Source organism: Pezoporus occidentalis, unplaced genomic scaffold (genome assembly GCF_034315485.1).
Source record: "Pezoporus occidentalis ecotype Australia unplaced genomic scaffold, CSIRO_AGI_Poc_V1 ctg7, whole genome shotgun sequence".
Lineage (NCBI taxonomy): Eukaryota > Metazoa > Chordata > Aves > Psittaciformes > Psittacidae > Pezoporus > Pezoporus occidentalis.
The window spans coordinates 2,554,325-2,578,538 of NW_026916052.1; the positions used below are offsets into that span (position 1 = coordinate 2,554,325).

Below are 24,214 nucleotides of genomic sequence, written 5' to 3' on the forward strand. Positions count from 1 at the left end.
CGCTTTAGGGAGAGAGGAGATAAGGAGGGAGACAGGAGATAAGGCAGGGCAGCACGGCACAGAGCAGAAAAGCTGGTCTGCAGACAGCGAGCTCACTGTAGGTGCAAGGTGTGTAGTGGGTTGGCAGCGTGGGACACATGCACCCTGCAGCTGCCCCTCTATAGCCCCTCTAAGGGTACACCTTGAGAGTGCATCTGCTCCATGTGTGTTAGTGACACCAGTGAAGAGCTGCTATCACAGGGACTTTTGTGGGCAGTGCCCATGACGACTGCTTTCTAGGGGCATGCAGAGGAGACAGCTGAGTGTGGCCAAACAACTGCCTCATTTTCCACATTCCATCTAAAGAACTAGTGCCAGTGGTGGGTCAGACCTCTGCAGACATATGTCAGGGGTTAAACAAAAGCCAAACTGCTGTCAACAGCAAAGTGACCCTACAACTGTATCCCAAAATGTGGATGCAGGTCTGCAGCGTGCCCTCCTCACAGAGCACCCTGACATCTTCCTGCTGTCGGAGTCTTTGTGCCACTACTCAGGAGGCAGAAAGTCAAGCCAAAACTAAAAGCTCAAGGTGGAAGAAAAGCATTACAAGTGTCTTACAAGGCTGTTAACTGCAAGATGAAAATCTCAGATATGGCGACGGTGTGGTTAAGCCAGTCAGTGAAACTCAGAGCAGCGGAGCCATGGAGAAGAAGCAGGGCAATAGCAAGTGCTATAGGTTGCAAGGCTTTCCCTGTCAACAGCTTTGATCCCTACATCCATCAGTCAAGCCACTGAAATATGAACTTAAAATAACACACAGGCACGGTGCATGACTCCAAGGCCTTTCTGCCCACAGCCTCTTCCTTCCCATTGCATTGGGCACCTGTGCGATAGTGTGTCATGACATGTCAAAGCACAGCTCGGTGCTTGACACGCATCTCCCCTCTGCCCCCCAAAACCCGCCTGAATTTGTCACAATGGCTCAAGAGGGAGCGGGGCCGGCTCTCGCCCCTCACAATAGAGGATTGCCCTATTTGTGTGCAAAGGAGAGGGGCTGCGGCCCGGGCTGCAGCCCTCGCATCTGTAAGGGCTGGAGACAAGCCGCACAGATAGGCAGAAATCAATAAGCTGGCGGATCAGAGGGCCCGGCGGAGGAGCCGCTCCGTGCACACGCACAGGGGCCGAACATCTGTCAGGCAAACAAAAAGCAACCCAAGCGGAACAAAAGAGAGGATTATTTTAACTCAAGTTCTTCTTCAGTCTCAGCAGGCAACGTTCAAGCCGTCCTCGTATTCAGACACTGAGGCCTTATGGAGTATGGGCTGTCCGGGAAATGCCAAACGCTGTTACCAGAAGACAAAAGAAGGGGGGAAAGAAAGGAAAGAAAAAGTAGATACGGAAAATCCAGACTGTGTTGTTGAGTGCAATGGAGCAGGGGGAAGGTGGAGGATGGGAGGGGAGGACAGCACAACGCTGCAACGAAGAAGTTGATGACAAATATCCACAGCAGTACTTGGAAACAAAGCTGGTCGTATCAGAACGGCCACAGGAGAATGAAATAGATGGTGCACAGCTATGGATTCACAAGCACTGAGGCTGCACCCCCCAGCTCCCTTCCTTTCATGGAAGGGTAGAGTCACTGCAGACCTTGCGCTTATGAAGGCAAACACACCCTGATGCCCTCCTCACCTGGTGGTAGCCCAGAGCTGCCCACAGCCCCAGCACTTCTGGGGGGTGAAGGATTTAGGATAGCCTCAGCAACAAGTTGCCATGCCTCTCCCTTCTGCTTGGCGTTAGACAGTGGGCACCGTTACTTTGCTGCTTGGTTTCTCCAGCACAGCTGTTCTTCTAATCAGCATGTCATATACATGCTACAAAGAGGTGCAAAAAAGTGAATTTGTGATGAAACAGATTAAATAAAATCAGATTTCCATTTAATATATCAGGAAACTTCATCTTTCTGAAAGAAAAGACTTTCATCTTCTGAATCATTTCACATTTCCCTGCATTGCGTTCATGCGCTGGTGCTCTGTGCCCTTATGCCGCTGCTGGTGCATTTTCAAACCTAAATTTTACTAGGGAAAAAAAAACTCTAGGTTTGGGTTTTATTCACATACTCACAGTATTTTACCTGCCTTCAATGCAGGAGCTGTTCTGGGTAAAGGTGAACTGGCCTAGTTGAAGATTCACACTCTGACCTGGCAGCTCCATACCCAAGGATATCCCACCAGTCAAATGCTAGCCCACAACATCCTGGAAAATAGATATATGTCTCAGCATTGCAAGTGACTTACCATAGAAGACATGGGGCCTTAGGAGGCAGTTTATGGAACAACACACAGTTATTTTGAGACAGCTTCATTTTATTACATGATGCTTGGGTTGGGGGAGGAATGTGAATGGGAAGAGCTTTTGACTTAAGGCAGACAGGCTTTATTCAGGTGGACCATAGAATCATAGAATAGTTAGGGTTGGAAAGGACCTTAAGATCATCTAGTTACAAACCCCCTGCCATGGGCAGGGACACCTCACACTAAACCATGTCACCCAAGGCTCTGTCCAACCTGGCCTTGAACACCGCCAGGGATGGAGCATTCACAACCTCCCTGGGCAACCCATTCCAGTGCCTCAGCACCCTCACAGTAAAGAACGTCCTCCTTATATCCAATCTAAACTTCCCCTGTTTAGGTTTTAACACGTTACCCCTTATCCTATCACTACAGTCCCTAATGAAGAGTCCTTCTCTGTTATTCTTATAGGCCCCCTTCAGATACTGGAAGGCTGCTATGAGGTCTCCACTCAGCCTTCTCTTCTCCAGGCTCAACAGCCCCAACTTTCTCAGCCTCTCTTCATACGGGAGGTGCTCCAGTCCCCTGATCATCCTTGTGGCCTTCCTCTGGACTTGTTCCAACAGTTCCATGTCCTTTTCATGTTGAGGACACCAGAACTGCACACAAGACTCCAGGTGAGGTCTCACAAGAGCAGAGTAGAGGGGCAGGATCACCTCCTTGGACCTGCTGGTCACGCTCCTTTTGATGCAGCCCAGGATACGGTTGGCTTTCTGGGCTGCGAGCACACACTGAAGCCGGCTCATGTTCATTTTCTCATCAACCAACACCCCCAAGTCCTTCTCTGCAGGGCTGCTCTGAATCTCTTCTCTGCCTAACCTGTAGCTGTGCCTGGGATTGCTCCGACCCAGGTGTAGGACCTTACACTTGGCATGGTTAAACTTCATGAGGTTGGCATCAGCCCACCTCACAAGCGTGTCAAGGTCCCTCTGGATGGCATTCCTTCCCCCCAGCGTATCAACCGAACCACACAACTTGGTGTCATTGGCAAACTTGCTGAGGGTGCACTCAATCCCACTGTCCATGTCAGCGACAAAGATGTTAAACAAGACCGGTCCCAACACCGATCCCTGAGGGACACCACTCGTTACTGGTCTCCAGCTGGACACTGAGCCATTGACCACAACTCTTTGCATGTGGCCATCCAGCCAGGTCTTTATCCATTGAGTGGTCCATGAGTATTTCATTGCTTATAGACAGGACAGGAACCTCCATCAGTCACTGCCGATGCTGCAGACCCGGGTATCTTCACTACAGCCACCCCTGGATACTCCCCAGCACTCGTGGAGAAGACAGAGGTTCAAGTAGCAACAGACACAGCCTGCACATACCACAGGTCTGTGCATGGAGAACATATCCATCCCCCTGCACATGTCCTATACAGATCACACATGCATACCTGGACTACCTCTCTGAATACTGAAGGACTCATGAGGCCAGAAAGATCAAACTCTCTTCCTAAACCAAAGTAACTCACATGCCAACCTTTGACATCTCCTTATCCAAGCTTCACTGGTCCCAGATTGTTATCTCTTCTGCAGGGCTAAACAGCGTTTAGCCCAGCTTCCCCCTGGGAAGAAACTCAAACCCAGGAGCAGATTTTGCTTCCCACTGCTGCTGTTGGCCTACCAGCATTGTTGGCCTTCCTTGGTCAGCAGTTACTCAGCTCACCTGGAGCCCTTCCTGGGTGCCTCTGCTTGGCCTGGGCTGCAGTGTTTTGCAAAGAGTACTTCTAACTGACTGCTTGCTCATGCCTCAGGAATTTCAGGGCTCCCTTATTTACGTTTTGCAAGCAGTTCTTATATGGACCATCAATAGCAAACCAATACCTTCTTATCTCATGGTTAGGATATTACTAATAATTGTCCGTAGTCAAAGTTTTTCCTTAAAGCCAAAGCACTTGAGTTTCTTTCTTTTGCTCTTTTTGGTTATTTTTTTTGCAAGTCTTGAACCACATGCAGGTACTATCCTAAGCCATACAAGCAAATAAAGCTGGAAGGAGGGATGGGTGTTTAAACAAGGGGTTTGATGTCATGTTGCAAATAAATTTTAAAAAATAATGTAAAGCTGATCATTTACAGGAGAGAAAACTGTTTCCTGTGAGGAACAGTGTCCTTATAAAAGGATTCACCGTAAGGAAACAGTATTGTGCAATAAAACGGGGGAGACTTCATCCTTTACTTTCTACCATAGAAATCTGCTCTTTATTCTCCTTGTACAAGGGCTCCTCCGGAAAGTGGATAAGGACCAAAAGAAAAGATATGAAGGTAAGTAGTAAAAGTAATGGATAAATGTACATCTTTTGTGTGACATTTTGCAACTTTGCCTTTGGAAACTAAGCATGTTTGATGTGTTTAATTTTGTCCTTGTCTACCAGCAATGAAAGAAGAGCCATCTCATCAATAGGAACTTTTCTGGAGGGGATTTGTTTTGAGTCAGTTTGGCTGTGAGAGGCTCTTGGATTAGGAGCCTTTGGAGGAGTCTTTTTTTTTGTCTGAGATGGCCAGTTACTTAGATAAACAGGTTTTGGGGTTGCCTTGGTGCCTGTGAGGTTACTCCCCAGGCAAAGGATGGATCTGAAGGATGCAAGCCAGGGACAGACCAGCAGAAGGCACTGGTCACCTGGGAGTGGAGACCGGCAGAGATGTGTTCTGAGAGCAAACCTGACCTGTCAGTTTGATGGTCCATTTCCTCTGGAGCCACAGAGTAACCTGGTGTTTCCTGCAGACTGTTGCACCTCAAAGCACTTTGAAATATCACAGAGACAATACCAGTGTGCAATGTTAGCAGGGCTTTGCAGACTACTTGACTTGGTGCATTACACTGCAGCTTGGGAACTCCTGCTCCCAGTGCCTAAAAGGGAGACAGGGCTAAACAGTGGCTCTCGGGCGAGCAGCTGTGACACGTGCCATCAAAGTAAATTAATGGTGGCCAAAGTTTTGACAGTTTAAGTCAAAATAGAACTGAACAATCAGAGCAAATTTTTGTCCTGTGGCTGCAATGAATTCCCTGGTGGCTGCATGTGGCCACTGTTATTGTCTCTGAGAGCCTCCACCCTAAGAGATGAGTTCTTTAACAAGTGAACAAATAACTCTATTAGAAATTAAAACAGTACATTCCTGAAAGGAGCTCGGGAGCCTCTTCTCCCATTAGCAACAGTGAGAGTTGCCATGCTCTGCACTTTGCCCAGCAAGAGCTATTCTCCCTCCTTTCAAGCAGATGACTTTGCTGTAACCGATTGCTTCACAACGTCATTCCAGTTTGCCTCTTTTGGGTACCAGCTGCTGATATGTGGGAATGCACTGATTTTTGGTCAAGTTTCAGCCTAGGAAAAAAAAAATCCAATTACACAAAACAAAATGGAATGGGCAGGGGAGAGGAGTCCAGATTTTTAGTTAATGACTGGACTTCTAGTTGAAAAGTAATTATAGAGTACTTACTTGGTGGATGAGCTTGCTCTATCAAGGAGAAAGGAAGATCAGTCACTCTAGAATCTAAAACCAGCCAGGAAATCAAACTCAGGCAATTTGAGGATGACAGATTGTCCAATCTGAATTACATGAGGAGTACAAATTTAGTTACTTTCCTCCAAGGTAGGAAAGAGAGAAAAGTATTTTTATTACATTTATTCAGTAGGCATGGGAAGCCTCCTGTGAGGAAGAAAATGTCCTTTAAGTCTATGTCATGGTAGTGTGATACTGAAAACCAGAAGGGGTGAAGGAATTGTGAACAGCTGGTGAGTGGCAGCCTTATGCCAAAAGAATGAAGTGTGGAGGAGGGGAAAAAGCAATTAAACAACAGAAAAACCCCAACAAAAAATCCCCAGAGCCAACCCAACAAGAAAGAACTGGAGTCTTAACTTCAACAGTAAAGTAACAACAGAAACAGAAAAACAAAACAGAAGTGTTGGGAGACTACTGTCAAACACCAGCTTCCCATGGACTAAGAGCAACAGAAGCCATTGTCCTCTATTGGGGATGGGAACCATAAAGAATAACAGGCTGGGCTGGGAACATAGCTGTTGTCTGCTCTCACTCGCATTTCTCAACTAAGCCCAACTCACTCTCTGTACCGAACACGAGGGATGCATCACAGAGGATGAGTCTGGCTGGGGAGACGGGAGATCTGTGAACACTCACCTTCCTTAAAATAAGAAAATCCCAGCAGTTAGAACGTGGTTAGTTCATCCAGGCTCTCAGGTGAGGAGTGAATAAGGGCCCCATGGGAGGGTGATGGGCATGTGGGACAGGGACCTGCAGCCAAACACCCTGGGCAGGCTGCTGGCTGGGGCCAGTGCTGGGGGAAAAGTTTGGGCTGGGGTGATTGCAGGTGGCAGCATGCTCTGCTCCTGGGCATGCAGCTGGCACAGAGCAATCCTTCCGGGTTCCTGTCCTCTCACTGCGGTGCTCCTGCCAGGGGAAGAGGGTGGTTTATGCTCAGCCTCAGGTGAGGCACGCTGACTTCCCTGGCAAGCTGCCCCCATGGCACACCATTCTGCAGTGCTCCTCCCCGCCTGCCTTCACCTGGCATGGCTGTGTTTCAGAGGTTTGAGCATTCCTGTACCAGGGGCCAGGAGGAGCTGCTGCTCCCCTGCAGATGCCAGGGACCTGCCTGTGGCGAAGGTGAGCTCAGCATGTGCTGGAGGACGAGGGCACAGCACAATGCTCCATGCATCCTCCCTTGGCCACCCTGGAAGCTGGGAGAAATACTGCACAGAGAGGCTTAAAAGCAGGAGATGATTTTTGAGGAAGGAGACATTAAGCAGTCAAAGATTCTAACTGAGCAACAACAGTGACATGTATCATAGTGACAGATTTGAGAGGCAACAAGGGAAGAGTTATTCACCATTTCTCACAATACAAATATTAACTGGTGTCACCTGAAATGATGTGATGGCGAGGTCAAAACAGGAAGTACGTCTTCCTATAATGTGTCAGTTATGAAACTTTGGATGGACTAACAACAACCACAAAAGGACAGATATGTAGATAAGAATAGTCCATAAATGCAATTCAACACAAAGACATGGATACAACCTCAACTTGAAAGTCCTTGAATCACAGATTGCCACTACTGTTCATGTACATAATACTGACCACTGTTAGAGGCTGGAAAGATCTTTACTGACCCCAAAAGTATAGTCTTGTTTTCTTCTGGTTTTCATTTGTCCTTTGAAACTTGGCACACTCAGTGATTAAAATGAACCTGACTTTGAAACAAATACATCCAAATCACAGGTATCCAAAGCGCTGTGTTAACCTTCCTGCAGTGTGTTTTGACCCTCGGAATATTTAAACTTTTACAAAAGATTTTGCTAGTGGACAGGCTCATCTTTTTCAGGGCATGATTGACAGGGGTCTATTACAAAATACCTCCCATTAGGGAAAAAAAAAAGAAGAAAAGAAAACTACCTTAATGGTGAAGCAGGGGATGACAGCAGCAGACAAAAGGTCGATGCTTCTTTGTTCTTCAAATCTGAAGAAAATACACAGAACTCCATTGTACGACTTTTTCATGCACAACATTGTCTCCCTTGACCTCATGCACATCTGCAGCCTGAAGTCCTCTGTTATCTCTGGATAACAGCTGTTCCATCACTGATTATTCATCAGCTTCACTTTAGTCTGCCTTAAGGTGCTGTGAAAAGCTCCCAGGTTGCTGAGTTTGCTAACAAGAATTCAAGATAAAGACTAAAATTGCTGAACAAAAAAAAAAAAAAAAAAAGGATAAATATCAGCATTACTGAACATTTCGTTTGGTTATCTGTAGCACATAGACCTATAGTTTAACATATTGAAATTGCAGGGTCTTTTGAAAATCTCCCCTAGTTCTCTCATTTAATTGGCTTTATACTTTTTATTTGGCTTTGGACAGCAAAATGTGAAGGCAAAGAACACATGCAGTCAGCAGTGGAAAAACAAGCAAGCCCTTCAGACACATGATGTGCAGGAGCAGAATTTGCAGAACAATTCATTAGTGAGGATTTCCAGTTAAAAGAAGGTGACTGAAAAGATATGTGCAAAACCCAACCCCTTTGAATGCAAATACTCCTTGATCTTTATTTGGGGCAGAAGGAAGTAATTTCTCTTCTGTCTTCTCACGCTTGCTATGGAGACCACAATTCAGTATGCACCTCCTCCTCAGACAATTCATCTTCTGCACTCTTCCACCACCACCTCCCCCAATCATTTTCCACCTCTCCCACTCCCCAGTTACCAATGGTCATACTCCCACATGGGTGCTAAATCCCATCAGTCTCTCTCTCCGAAGGATAAGGATGGAAGAGGATTACTTTGATCTCCAAGTCCCTTCCATGTGTCATTTGAGAGGTGAGGATGGAAGAAGGTGAAGATTTCCAGTTTATCGGCAAGGTGTTGATGGCCACCAGATTGCTGGGAACATAATAGAGGACATTCTTGGGGAAAAAAAAAAACAAAGAAGAAAAAAGAGGGAAAAAAAAAAGTGCTTTTCAGCTCAGCACTAAGTTGTTAATGAGCTCCTGGTGTAAATTCATAGGGTGCAGGGGCTGTACCTAAGCAGGTGGCTCTGCAGTGACAAGCAGCCTCCAGTTCCCTCCTTAGAAGTAAGCTCCTGCGCATCTCCTGTCCCTGACACACCTTCATGCCCAGTATGTGAATTTAGATCAGTATGACAGAGCCCACAATGTGCTAGGCATGTTTCCAGAAACATGAGACCACTTACAGACTGTAAACCAGAGAAAACAGTTCCTGCAGGAGCCCCAGAGGAGCTACAGGCTATTTCATGGAGCGTCCCTGAGTTCTGGTACCGGTGGCTTGTTTGCTTTGTGGCCATGTGTAAAACAGTGCTCAGAAGTCACCACTCTTTGATCTCTCCAAATGTGAAGGTGCTATGAAACAAGCACAAGCGTTGCAGGTAGCTGCAGTTTGCCTGTCGTAGTTATGAGTACTGTAGCTCAGATACAGGATGCCAACACCTCAGTCTACTGAAACGACACAGAGGGACACAGTTAAATGTTTGCTCAACCTTTGTTCTAAATTTCCCGATTTGATTGCAAACCTAAATTTTCTTCATGCTCCCAACTTGCCTTTTATCTCTTCCAGTCCATCTACATCACACTCCTTGCAATTGTATCACGCTTTCTTTGTCTGTATGCCAAGAATTTGCCAAGAACTTGCAAAATCCTCATTCCTAGTTCTTTACCTGTTTTGCACAGCATTTCTGCCTTCCTTCAGAAAGCAATTCTGCTATGGCTTCCTTCTGTTAGACAAAATTATGCAAACTGCATAGATTAAATTGCTGTATAATGGTTGATCAGCTTTTCCTTATTGTTTGCCATTTGTTACACAGGATTTGTGTGCATTTAAGAGTTTTATGTGTTTAATAGTTATTTAAGAGGCTTAGCATAGCTAATACCTTCAAGCAGTTCTGTCCCTGCAGACTACAGAGAAGTAAAGGCTACCTCTGTCACCAGTGGGGTTGATTAAGGTGTTTTGAAAAGTTTTGAAAGCCTGAGTGTCAAAGGAGCTGGGGAGAAGGTGCAGAGACTGCTGACACTGTTGGGAGAGCGTGCTGATGTTTGCCAAAATGATCCCTGTCCCTCTTATAAAAAGAGCTACAAAGCAGACCCAGCTCCCACTGGTGGAATGGGCTCAGCAGGATGTAGGTCTCCAAATTTCACTTTGTTCTATTACAGCCCGTTTCCGCTCATGTACATGCAAAAGCTTGGAATGACTTTGGCATGAGTGTAGGCTCCTCTTCCAATTCGAGGATGGTTATAAGCGAACACATAGGCATTTCCTCTCTGTTGCCAGATCCTGTTTTCATTAACATGTTGCCAAAGCATTAATCATATCTCAAATCCCTTGTGCCCCTGAGCAGACTTTCTCTCCCAGCTGCCTCATCCCCATTCCTTGACAGACAGACTTTCATCTCTCTCCTACTCCTTACACATCCTTGATCTTTTCCAAGAGCTGCCGCCCCACCAGACCAAGCAGGCCAGGAACAATGGGTGGTTTGCTACCATCAAGTTGGCTTTTCTGCTTCCTCGCTAGTTGTGTAGTGAAGGCCACTCCAGTGCACTCAGAAAAGCACACAGAATCCATGCAATACCTACAGCTTTTGGTAAGCAATTAACTGAAGAAGTCAGGTTTGGTTTTCTTAAACAAATTAGCCTTTTAGTATTGAGTTATACACACCGTTGAGAAAACAGAGAGTAAAGTAAATACGTTCTTGAAAAGCAACACTTCTCCCATGCAGCCCCAGAGAGTAGTACTCACACATTTGCCCACTGCAAACAGATGGGCCATTTTCTTGTGTCTCTATTAGGTAATAGGCTCAAGCTGTGAACAAATAAAGCAGAAAACACCCAATATGCCAATGTGTTAATTTTGTCTTCCTGTAGGTGTCCCTGTCGATTGCAAAAACGAGTCAGGACCTACTTTTTCATTTCTTATTTTTTGCTAGCAGAGAAAAAGACAAGTTGGAACCTTTTGCCTGGGCAAAATAAACTCTGGCCATTTTTCACAGTAACAGTTATATAAAAGGTGCTGATTAAGCCACATTTGAGAAACAACAATATTAGCCCTAACAGCTTGGAATTCTGTTTCGATATGTGTTATCTTTTTAGATAGCTGGGTTCTCCTTTAAAGCATACATCTCTATACATATTCCTGCCAACCCTAAGTTTTAATGATATGCCCAGAACAACTCTCCCTAATGTGCATATGAATACACATAGTATATATAACTATTCATCATTTGCATGGCCTTTGATGTGCTTCACTGGTGTATAGCTGAGGACAGAATATAGCTGAGGCTGCACAGACCTTATAAACCAGTAACATGTTCAAGAAACATGTTCATCATTGCTTTTGTACACAAGACTATTTCCATGATTGCATTGGAACTGACAGGAGGTTTCCACAGGGAACAAAACGGAAGGTAAAAACCTCTAAAGAAGTCTAGATATTGACTAAACCCAACAATAATTCAGTATTATTTTTCCAAGGTACTCAGTCTAAATTCCTAGTTTTACTTATTTTGCCTAGAAAGTCTTTGTCCTTGCATGGCTGAATTCATCAGCCCCGAGGAGAAGCAAGTGCTGAATGACACAGGCATTTGTGTACTTACCAACAGAAACCCAACAATTCTTAACGTACTCAGGCCTATATCCAAGAGATATAAAGGTGCTTTGCTTTAAAGTCTATCCTGATTAGAGTCACTCCTATGACTCTTAATTTACCACTATCAAACTACCTCTCCTATTGTTATAACCTTTCTTTCTTTCATGAAGGTCCTTCGAAAGCTTTTCACGTACTTGTTAAATGCTCTTGGTCACAAAGCCTGCTCAAAGTTCCCTTGATCATGTCATTGCTATGGTGTAAAATTGAATTACTTTTACAATGCATGCTGTACCCTGGCAAAGTGAAGCCTTTTCCCACAGTTAACAGAGGTTGAAAACCTCAAAAATAAGTGAATAAAGAAGGACAAAAAAATAGTTAATTTTCATTAAAGAAGGAAAAAACTTTTTCTTGATATGTGGGGAAGGCAAGCTCAAAGAGTTCTCTAGTTAAGTGTTAGCCTGGCATGCTATCTCACTGTTTCAAAAGAGAAATGGATTGACTTGCTGAGGAGGCTTTAGTAATAGTGAAAAATAAGGCATTTGGAATTTGCCTGATTTTTTTGTTGGTAGTTATAGGCATTTTGTCTCCCACAAAGAACCAAGAACACGAACAGTTTCTTTATTGCCGAAAATGGCTGTGGGATATTCTGGGTTTGCAGATCACGAAGTTAGTCCTCATCTTATTTGTGTCCTTTTTATAGGCTTGGACATCAAATAAATAAGGTTATCCACACCAAAACCAAGTATTAAAACTAGACAAACATATACTCAGAGCATATTCCCTTTACCCCCCCCCCAAAACCCCTCCCACACATCCCTTCTTGGAAAATAAACCAGGCTTTGTTAATCCTATTGTATAATCTAAATAAAGGACTTTGATTAGCCCTGCTTATTCCAGATTCTCATTGCACATTTGCAACACAGTACAATATCAAGGCTGCAGTGGCAATCCATTGCTCCATGCTGGAGACAGAAGCCCAACCCTTTCCTTGAGGGAGCTCAGTGGTGCTACATCATCTACAGGGTATGAAATGCATGCAGCAGAGCATGTGGACATGCCTAACATTTTTCTTGAGTTCAGCATGGTCCTGCAGTGACCCTATTGATCAACTATTTTACCTGGTGTCAAAATCTTGGGTTAATTTTCCTTCCCCCTCAGTTTCTGGTGCATGACTTGTCTCTGAAGTTCCTGCTTCCTTCAGGTATTCATGTGTTTCACAGCACATTCAGCCCTTAAGCCAGTGAGCTGGGACCAGCAGGAGCTCATGGACAGGGGTGCAGTAGTCATTCCCAGGGTCCCAGCTGGGGAAGGTCTAGGTGCACCATTCTTGTCTTTGATAACTCAGACCCACTCTCAGGTGCCCATAAAGTCCTAGTTTGGCTCAAGACAGTCCAGGGTGGTTTCAGTCCTGCCTATACTGTTAAAGGGGCTATGCTGCCATGTCACAGGGTAATCATCTTCTAGTGGTACTTGTGCTTGCAGGTATATATTCTGCTAAAAGTATGCTTTCATGGTGACAACTTGTGTCCTGCCTAGCAGAGTGATATAATTGTACTGTTATCATTAGAGTTGTTTGCGGGGAGCTGCTTCCACAGTGGCAGTGCAGCCCTGCCCTAGGGTGTGGGCAGAGATGCAACCTCTGTTGCTCAAAGGGATTTCCAGTTAGCCAAGCAGCAGGATGAACAATAGGAGCAGCACCCTTTTGATTTGCATGGTTTTCATCTTTCTTTTGCTTCCCTTGGATTTTCTAAGGCAGGCTGTGAATGCTGAAGTGTCACCACTTGCACTTAAAGACTTTGCAGGTGATAGTGCGATGCTTGTTCACACCAATATGCCAGGAACCCCACAGCAGGAAGTCAGCTCTTTCAGACCTCTTTAGAAATGTGTGATAATCTTATAGCGCACCAACACTTTCTCCCTCCCCTCTCTCCCTGCCTCTAATCTCTCTTAAACAAGGCTAGGTTTTGATGCTGCTGCTGACATAGCTCTTTCTCTAAATTTGCTCTGTTTCACACCTCACTATCCCTTACCACTGCACTATTCAGAGCTCTGGGGACAGGTTTATGGATTCAGTCTACACCTAGCCTGCTGTGTTGCACCCTTCATGATGCTTTTTTCCACATGCTTTGGAAAAGACACATTTGGTGATAGATATGCAGGCCTTTTCATATTCTCTTTCTCATTTTCTTCACTTCTTCCCTCTTGTGCCTTGTCTTCTCTAAAAGGATTCCTCCATATTTAAATTTTGCACTTATTGGTCAGATTCCTCCTGTTCTATGTTAGAGCAGGTCAGATTTTTAATTAATTTATTCTTTTTTCAACACAAACAGGTTTTTATTAACCAAGCACCCCCATTCTGAACAGTTTTCAATGAGAGGAAAGCTCCAGGTTCAAGTACCTCTATGAAGTAAGTTAATGGTAATTTGAATGTGAATCTATATCCCATAGGAACACGCTTACCACCAAAATGATGTTTGCTCTATGTATGTTTGTTTCAGTCACCAATCTGCCCACCAATTTTTGAAAGATTGTTTTATCTTGATGTGCAATAAAGTTGAAGGATTTAAGAAGTTTCCTGGCCAGCTCTCTATATATCAATGTAGTATTTGAGTGTCTCTCAGAGGCTGACTAATTTGCTCCTGCAATCCTTCAAACAAGGCAGTAACATATGGACTCAGGTTTAGAGTTTGGCAATAAAGACACAGAGGACAGGTTAAACAATTTTCCCAAGGTCACAGTCAAAATATGAGTGTGCTTGTCCACAAGACTCCCTTCTCATGCCAGACTTTTTCTCCAAACTCCTCTTTTTCAGTTAAGTACCTATCAATATTTAGTTTATGCCAACACCTGATATCAGAGCCACTGAGACTTGCAAAATCCTTAATTAAAACTGTGTACAAACACTGATTCCCCACAGTGTGCATCTGGAGTAGGGGTTACTGTTTTGTCTCCTCTGCAGGTTGTGACACTGCAGGACATACGGGAAAGATGACTTGACCAATACTGTGCTGTGAATCATGAGGGAAAGTCCTGTCATTGTCCCTGTCCCTCCACATGCACAGACTGTAGAAGACACCAGATTCCCAGGCTGCTTTTAATTTGGTTTAAACATTAATATTTTTCTGTACCTTATTAATCCCGATGAAGATCAGCATTTCCCTCTTTAGCGCAACTGAGGTGTGTTAAAACTCACCAGGATTTACACACCACATTTGGGTCTCTCTTAAGAAGCTCAGCTGTAAAAATAATTCTCATCACACATTACAAAGCTGACTGTGGTGTTAAACACAGCAGACATTTGGTGAAGTATACTCCTGGACAAGACCAAGTAGCTGTTAAGCGTGCTAAGAAACAGTTCTCATTCAAACAGAGGCCACCAAAACGGTTTTTGAATGAGAACTCACTGGGTTTTCTTCATCCTTTCATCTTGTCAGGAAATCTCTGTGAACTTCCCTCCTCTCCATTTGCTTTCTTTCCCCTTTCTCTGCTGTCATTTACCATCCAGGCTATTTTCTTCAAAGTACCCTCTAAATGTCACAACCACCAAACAACCACAGCAAATAATGGAAATGCCCTCGTAACCCTTCCCAAAGCACTTATATACCAACGCTGAATAATGATGTGACCTGCTCTCATTCTTGGGAGCATATTTCACAGTAGTGGTAGAGGAAAGAGAATGGTTTTAAGATTTTGTTCCCTTTTCTCTAGGTTCTCTTTTGATGTAAGACAGCTCTACAAACACAATGTAGAAAAACCCTACAGCCCAAACCAGATGCCCGTTGGAGGGATCGTGCCAGCTGATACAGAAAGAGGAACATTCCTATTTCAAGTGCTGCTGCACATGCTTCACTGTGTCCCCTAAGAAAATTACTCAAAAGCCCTCAGGGACCTCTAAAACAAATAAACCATAACAGGGCTTGGGTACAGCAAAGATGTGCACATATTTGAACACAGGGTTTCACCTGGAAGAGACAGTCCATAACACAGGATTTCAGGCAGAAATCCAACTATTACTTCAGTTTTTAAAACCCACAAGTTTTTCAAAGAGCCAAGAGAACTGTTCTTTTGCTGATTCTTCCTAATGTATCAAAAGACACTTGTTCAGAAGGCCCACACTAATAGGCATTTAACTATGTTAAAGTAAGTTGTAGGTTAAGATACCCTACTTGATTAATATCAGGAGTTCTGCATAATTTCATTCAGTGTTGGTTGAAGTACTCTCCTCCCAAACAACTTATTTCTCTCTGTTTCTTCGATCACTGATAAATATGAACTTCATGGTATTTTGTATTCAAGATGTGCCTGAAGCAATATCCTCAAACCAACTCCTACTCAAGATTAGAAAAGAAATATTTAAGTCAGTGCTTAAGCTTTGAAGATGATCTTATTGCAGTCCCAACAAGACCTCTGGATCTAATCTAGATCAGGGCTTTGGTCACTGCCCCCTTTCTCTTTTACAGAGACAGAACAATACTGAATGCATGGTCTGTCTCACAACAGCTTTCCCTCTTTCCCTTCAGGTCTTTCACTGTACCTAATTTGCCTTACCCTAAACAAGCAACACTGACCTTATCATCAGGCACTAAGAGACACTTCAAAAGTAACCACTGGCTTACGGGTCAGGAGGGAACAGAAGCATTCAGTTCAGCTCGCAGAGGTGTGGGTTTGGGAACACGCTTATCTGTTCACACATAAGCTCCTTCTGAGCTGCTTTGCATCTATGGAAAAGAAAACAGTGGTACTGGTGGTGCAACCAAACCAAAGACTAGGTGCTTCCCTGAGCATGGCTGGCATACACAAGGGAAGGAAATTCAAAAGATACATCCCCTTCACAAATAAAGCTACCTATGTAATTAGGTAATGAAGAGAAAAATTGTGCCTGGGTCCCAGCTGTGAAACTTGAGGACTGACAGAACCTTCTTCCTGCCTGCAGACTCATTTCCAGGTCTGCACTGGAAACTCCTCCTAGACCAGCTATGGAAGTCAGTAGACAGAGAATATTCCTTCTCTTACCACTGTGATTTTGCTAGAAAAATCCCCTGTTTAGGTATAAGTAAATGAACAGGAGGATTCATTGCTAATTCTGCTCAGAAAATGAGCAGGATCGATACTGGACAGAGTATGTGATGGCCAGTAGCTGGAGGGCTTTCCAACATGATTCAGGGCGTAACTACCTCAGGATCCCCTCTGAAGCACAGACAAGGCCTTTTCCTTGTTGCTGTGCAGTCACCAGAGCTATCTGCCTCCGTAACACCACATGGCAGTATGTTCCTCTGGTTAGTTAGAAGCGGCATAAGCAGGAGATGTTTGCACAACCAGGAAGCACCCTCTGTGTCTTACACAACTACTAAGGAGACAAGCTGGTCTTGTGGTTGATGCCAGAAATGTGTTGCTGCAATACCCACTCTACTCATGTGCTGTAGCCCTTCATCTCTTGTCTGTCAAGTTTGTGGCAAGGACAATCTGGGCATGTGCCTGGTACAACATGGCTCCCTATCAGTTGCTTCTGAACCCTTACACAAACAGTTGCTAATGATAGGAGATCCTTTGCCCTCAGTGTATGTAAACAAGCAAACAGTTAAAAGTTTCAAACGCTCATCTCTGGCTTTTACTGAAATAATGGCAAAATGGTCAGTGGAAGGAGGCCCAAGCCCTTCAGCAGTGCTATCAACCCTGGCTCCTCCATTTTCGTTGCAGCCTCTTTGGGGTGCACAGAGCTCTTCAGTGAACCATTAGTATACTGAAGGTCATAACTTCCTAACCTGCCCTGTTGACTTCCCAGGGGGGATTTCCAAGCTTACTCCTTCTGGTGATCTGATTTCCATGTGTATGAGATGAGGTGAGAGCATGGCCATTTCAAAGCCTCGGAAGTGGACCTCCAGCACTGGGATGCTGAAGGAGGGCAGGGGAATCAGCATGAGAATGTTATCCTAACACCTTGGCAAGAATGGGAACCCTGACACAAATGTTTATTCAGAGGCAGAGGGATGGCCTAGCTGGGCAGTATTTTATTTTTCACTCCTAGGAGTGTGAAAAGAGGACATGTAAAGAAATTTACAATCTGTGGTTCCCCTCCTGAGACCTGAAAGATGCAACAAAGTCATGGGAAACCAAAAGGCTTTTAAGATGAGGGAGGGAATTTGCTGCCCACTGTGAGCTTAAACCTGCAGCTTGTCCTTCTGGCTGCATTTGGACAAATTCAGACAAAAAGTTTATGTCAGGAGAAGATGGATCAGAAAAGAGCAATGGGATTTTACGCAGGCTGTGGCTTTCAAAATCAGAGTCCTTCTTGTTTGTTGGTGGGAATGCTTAGCAGCCTGCTACGATATGGCCACAGAGCTGTGCAAGGGGTGAGATATCTAACAGGTCAGCAAATCTGGTCAAGTAATGGAAGTTACCGTCTGCCTAGCAAAAGCTGTGAGTACTTATCTGGTGCTCTTGAAAGAGCACATGGCATATTAATTAGTGTCAGACACTAATGAAAGGCTAGCCCAGTAATTACTGCTGAACCAAAGCAGAGGCTGTTCCTGCTACCGCTCAGTGTGTAGTGTAAGAGAATGTAGAGAAGGGTCTTGTGTTTGGGTCCAGCCTGACCTGGTCTCAGCTGTGCCCCAGGAGCTACCTTCAGACCATCCCATGAGTATATTTGACATATGCAGAATGACAGCCAAATATAATCTGTACAAACTGTATCTAGACAGGTATATTTCAAACCCAGAAAGCCCATTAGATTTTTCTGACCTGAACACTTGTGTATCCTTAGCATCCCTGGCCATGGGACTTCAGACCATTCCTCTGTTTTGAGCAAGGTTTTCACTTAGGAAAGACGATAAATTGCTGTGCCCTGGTGGAGATTAAAAGCCGGTAAACAGACAGCACGGCCTTAACCTATTTCTCACACATTTCACACAGGTGAACTCAACTCAGTTTCCAAAGTTTACCTACCTGTCAATGATAAGCTTACATGAGTTTCCTGTTTTAACCACCAGCCTCTTGATACCTTGTGTTACAGCATTATGTTTCTCTACTCCAGATTGATGAGTCCATCCCATGAGCATGCTTCTGACCAAAGCTGGACCAGCTGAGGAAGAACAGGCCTAGCACAGCAGCTCAATCTTATTGCCCAACCTTTTAGGACGACTGAATGACATGAACGCATTCATTTGTACATCAGAAGATGGTGGCACATACTTCTAACTTGTGTTAATGTGACTAGGACTAACATAAGCAAGGCCACTTCTATGGAGAAATATGTTGGCAACTGACAAGATATTATTACATTTAGTTTTCAGAATAAAAGCAGCCCACTTTGTTAAGTCTCCAGCCAAGAGTGTCTGTGTTCAGATGTCACAGTAGACTATTTCCTAATCAATATAGCATATATTTTCACTTCATGAAGAAAACAGCTTGGTAAGTCAAAAGCCTTTTGATAAGGCATTTGTGTCCCATAGATGGTAACGCTTACAGTCTTCCTTATTTGGGAGAGATTGATACCCAGTGAACCGGCAGAGCTCTGGGGCTCTGAAACAAGTGCTCTCTTCTTCTCCAGAATAAGACTGTAGGAAGACAACCTGGTTCCATCCTAACACTCTCTCTGAGCTGTCCATTTCTAATAGTCAAAGGAAAAACAGCACTTCCCAAGGGCAGATTCAGATCTCAGCTGAACTGACTAACCCTCAGAAAGGCACTGTCTTTCCTCTCTTTTGAGCAGAAGTGAAGGAACAATGAGGCAGACTGGAGTAACACTCACCTCAGGTAACCAAGCCACCAAAAATCAGGCTTCTAGTTCATGTCACCACTTTAGGCTCCCTTTACAGTCAGAGATAAAACGGGCAACTGCAGGAGACAATTTTCCCACCCATTTCAGGAGGGGCTCAACTACCCTCTGAAAATGCCTGTTGTGTCCTGACTGTCAAGTGAAGGAAGACAGACTATCAGTTTGGATCTGGGGCAGCCCAGCTTTCAGACAGCTAATGCTGGGTGAGGGCCCTTAGGCATCGCAGGTTAGATGCCTCCAGGTTAGATGCCTCCAGTTAGTTGATGGGAATCTGGGCCAAATACCTTTGTCATCTTCAGAGAGGAGTTTCACCTTTTCACCATTGAAACCCTTTGAAAAAGAATCAGAAGAAAAAACAAAACGGCAGAAGTGATTAGATCATATTGCAGGCTATTTGTTGGACATTTATATGTTAAAATTGAACCATCATCAGCTATGTGATAGCAAAACAAGAGCAGTCAGAAGAAGCTGCAATGATTTTAGTCAAAGGACTAAACCTTCCAGCCTGGACTAAGCTCTTGCATACATGCTGGTCACTCTGGCTAGTGCTATACTTACCAGCATCTTGGAAGATCAGATGATAAGCTTGCACATCCACATGGAATTTTCCACAACAGCCACAGGCAAAACTTATTTCAGTGATGCAACCTCAAACTTCCTATCAAGGCATTTCAGATCCTGTATTACTGAAGACAGAACACAGCTGGATAACTGCTTTTGAGGGCAGTAAAACTGCATGGAAAATTCAGGCTGTAGATTTGAAATACTCAAATTTCCATGTGCATGTTCCATGCCTGACTAGGAAGAATCATGTGCAAATAACTAATAGTGAACCTGAGAAGCCTTATACATTCTTTTCAGTGTTATAAAGAAGCATTTATGATTTCTTTATAAATTATGACAAGCTCAGCCCACATCTGAAGATTATGTCACAACCTGAAGGGATAGTCTGATCTGATGCAGCAAATCCCACTTTGTTTTGATTTCAGCCTCTTTTTTTCCACCGCCAATAGTTAATGTTTGATATGAAGGGCACTGGGATAATTATCACTGCATCTGTTTTCTCTATCACAGACTGCATTTTTAGCCATCGAATCACTTACAATTGGATGGAGGATTCTGAGAGTGTGTTTACCAAGAAGTTGAGAGGCATCTGTTTCATTTAGTCTGGAATGAAAAAAAAGTAAAAATGGAATACTTACCCTGGAGCAATGCTGAAATTATGTTACATGCTAAAGTCCAGGCTACTGCTCTATTAAATCAATTTTTAATGCCTCCTTGTTAAATCTACTAACCTTTCCTGCACTAGACATGCCCAGATTTCATGACCATCCTTGCCAATGCTAGGAAGCAACTGATGCTAACCAGGAATAGAACGCAGCAGAACTCAATTCCCAGAGCAAAACCAGCTTGTATTTTGCACTGTTATAATAAGTAAACTCAAAGTAAGCGTACTAAGCAAAGCCCTGGCTTGCAGAAGCTCTGCAAAAACTGCAAGAGTTCTGAAGGGCAAGAGATGTTTTATTTGACAGGTTCTGCTAAGGAAAATAAAAATAAATACTTATGTGGAACATTCACATAACCCCTTGCTCATTTCAGAGTCTGTGGTTTGCAGATCACTGCAGACAAACTCAAATTGCATTACTTGGCTAAGCGAATTCCCACATATCTGTCTCGAGGTCTTGTTGTTCTTTGAAGACGGAGGAAGTTTCAAGTATTAAAACCATCCTCAAAATCTTTATGAGACAGAGTGACAAGGTACTTTGTGCTTCTAGGGAGGTGGAAAACCAAAGATCTGTAACTTTTCCCAGATTTTCTTATGCTACTAGTAAAACACCCTGGTATATGGAGGTACAATCCCCTCACCTACCTATCCTCCCACCACTCATCTCTCTCTCAGTTCCTGGCAGAGCAGCTGGTAGTGAAGGACCTTGGGCTGCAGAGCAGAGACATATATTATTTGAGGGATGACAGTGCACAGGTTTTGAGCATGTCTCAGCCATGACCCACACTACCCTATTTAGCCTGGTTGTAGAGGTGTAGGCGTCCCTGGAGCCAAACCCTTACATACCTGCGTATGTCATGTTGCACTTCTTCACTACTGTGATAAACTACTTCTTTCTGTACCTGCCTCCCAGAAGCAAACTACCAAACAGGTTTCTGATTGCAAAGATTTAATATCCAATGCAGAAGTGGCTTTGCATAGGTTTTGTATTTTCATTAAAGATCTGGGATGCATTGTGACTTCCAACAGGACCTGGAGATGACTGACTGACTGATTATCTATCTTGACTGATTATCTATCTATCTATCTATCTATCTATCTATCTATCTATCTATCTATCTATCTATCTATCTATCTATCTATCTATCCAGAGCTACTAGTATTAACTGGTGCTAATAAAACTGCATAATATTTAAACATACAGAAAGCCCAAGAGCATGAGATGAGATTTAAATAAAAACACATTTCAAAGTCATACAAATGACCATCAAAGACTGATTTCTTGTTACTCTCTCAGCTGGCTGCTGTCAGGCAAAGAACTGAGCAATTCCGTTTTTTAATGCCATGTAAATTATACTTCTGTGTTGTGATACATCAATTAAGTTCTTTGAATAAATTAATCAGAAAATTCTGTAAGGATGCTTCTTTGCTTTCTAAAAGGAAAAAATAATAAACCCAAACACAAACCCAGGCTTTGTGTTTGTCTGGTGGTTTGTTTTCCTCTGGAGTTAATTCATGGGTTGGAATCTCCATGCATATATATTCACACATGTAAATAAGGACTGAAAAGCTTCACATTCTGTGTGAAAAGCCTCAAAACACTTCTCATAATTTAACTTAATAGATGTTAGAAACATGCCAACTAAATAAAGTGCCTTACACACATTTAGATGAAGCATCACTTTTGCAGCTGACTGACTACTGCTCCATTATTTCTACTAATTACATATTTATCTGCCTTAAGGAGCAGTTTTACTATTGATTCAACTAGAAAACAGCTTGCACAAAGCCAAAAATAAAGCAGCATTATGAAGTCAGACTTTTACATGCAAATATAGGACCCAGCTAGCAGAGTCTAAAGCAGCAGTCACGTAACTTCACGGAGTTGTACCACCTCATCACACAAACAAAATTGTTTCAGGCTTTAACATGAAAGTAGAAAAGTCGGATAAATCAGATGAGCTTATGAACATGTCCACTGCTTAATGTAAAGACATCAGTGATACAGAAATGAATAAAAGGAAGACTCACAAATGCTGAGCACCATCAAAGCTCTCATCATGGCATGAAGAGCTTGCGTCCTTTGTAAAGGAGTAACGCTGTGTTTTGAACAGGATCTAATTTCTCAAAACCTAATAGACTCTTCTCTCTGATTTAGTACACACAGACTGAGCTGAGATCAAACCTTAATTATGTCTGAGTTTTGCTGTAGTGTGACCTATGTTAAAACATTCTAAAAGCCAACACCTTTCTCACCTAAACCTTGATTGCTGCATCAAACTTCAAACCTGATTTTTAATTTAAACCCTACATTTTATTTATTTAAACTAAATCATGATTTGTAATGCTTCCAGTTTCTCAGGAGTGGCTCTGGCTACCTGAGGAAATGAGTGCAACCTACTGCACTGAACTGTGAGATGCTGGCTTTGCTCAGCCATCTCCAGGTGTAATGTGATTTCATTAACCAATAAATGGCACATCCTACCCCCTCTATACACCAAACAACCCCACAAAACAAAAAAAAGAAAATTGAAAACTGGAAGCATCATCAAATGCCATGGATCAAAATCTCATCTGGCATAAACCAAAACACTGATGCTGAAAGTCTATGGAGTTGCACTGATTTATGCAAACAATAACCCTAGATGCTGAACTGCTGCAATGGCATGCCCATTCTCAAAACTGAAGGCCCATAAAGGAACATAACAGCCAGGTCAGGCAGTAAAAGGCAAGGTCTTGCTGGTGATAAGAGAGTGGGAGGCTGCCTTATAGGCTGGTTTCTTTCTTCCTTTCTTCCTCCCTCCCTTCCTTCCTTTCTCTTTTCCTTATTAATTTATGTGTTTAGAGATTTTGACATCTAGCATATGAAAGGTAGCCATGTGATTACACAAAGGCAAAAAAGATATATATTGTATAGAGGTGCTGAAAGTGTATACATGCACGCATGAGTAAATGTTACGTATTTTCAAGGGAACACAGGAGTGTTTCTGTTGGAATAATGAACAGAGCAGTAGTTGATGGGGGGTGACAGAAAAGTCTCCCCACCCCCTTGCAAAACCAAGCATCGTCTGTACTCATTCTGTCAAATAATAAGCATTAATGCTTTTAAACAATGTGTGCTTGAAGAAAAAGGACGGATGGATTGAGGGAGGGGAGGTTTGTAAATATTGCCCACAAATCATTCAGCACTTCTTTCACAGTGCAGTATTAAAGCCAGACTAAATTAGCAGTCCACTTCCCCCGCTCTCCTTCCCACTCAAGTCATGTCTGTTTACCCTCTGTAATGACAAAACGTAGACAACTGTCTGCTAGGACTGCGGTGACATTGGCACACACATACCAGACAAGCAGAATGTTGTGGGAAACAGAGATTGAAGCATCTTGATATACGAGAAACAATTATCATGGGAATTGTTGTTTCTCAATGCAACAGCTATAATAAATAGTTGCCATATGCTAAGCACAGATGCCTCCTTGAAAAGCAGCCCTGTGATGGCACAGCCCATGTTCTGTAGAGTCTGGGGCTTTGATGAAATGATTGGCTTTTGCAAGCAGAACTGCTGCCCCAAGGAAAGGTATCTCAGGCCACTGAAGAGCTCAGAGGGGAAAAAAAAGGCTCTGGGACAGCTTTGCATTTTGCTAGTGGGTTTTGCAAGGGAATCTGAAGCCGATCACTTCAATCAGGTGAGAGAAACTGGGATGCCTCTTGGTAGCATGGATTTCACCTCTGCTTGCTTTTCAAAAAACAGATAGAGAGGCATAGGAAACCTTTTGGGGAAGA

At 43.5% G+C, this 24,214-nt stretch overlaps 2 long non-coding RNA genes across 2 annotated transcripts; one reads left to right on the forward strand and one right to left on the reverse strand.

Annotated features, from left to right (window-relative positions):
* Positions 1-8,549: 8,549 nt before the first annotated feature.
* Positions 8,550-19,443, reverse strand: LOC134175619 (uncharacterized). The gene is made up of 4 exons (XR_009969078.1): positions 18,377-19,443; positions 18,173-18,275; positions 15,598-15,759; positions 8,550-8,719 (listed from the first exon to the last, which is right to left on the reverse strand). It is a non-coding gene; the product is annotated as an uncharacterized LOC134175619 (long non-coding RNA).
* LOC134175620 (uncharacterized) lies at positions 17,558-18,524 on the forward strand. The gene is made up of 3 exons (XR_009969079.1): positions 17,558-17,848; positions 18,195-18,295; positions 18,465-18,524. It is a non-coding gene; the product is annotated as an uncharacterized LOC134175620 (long non-coding RNA).
* Positions 19,444-24,214: the final 4,771 nt, after the last annotated feature.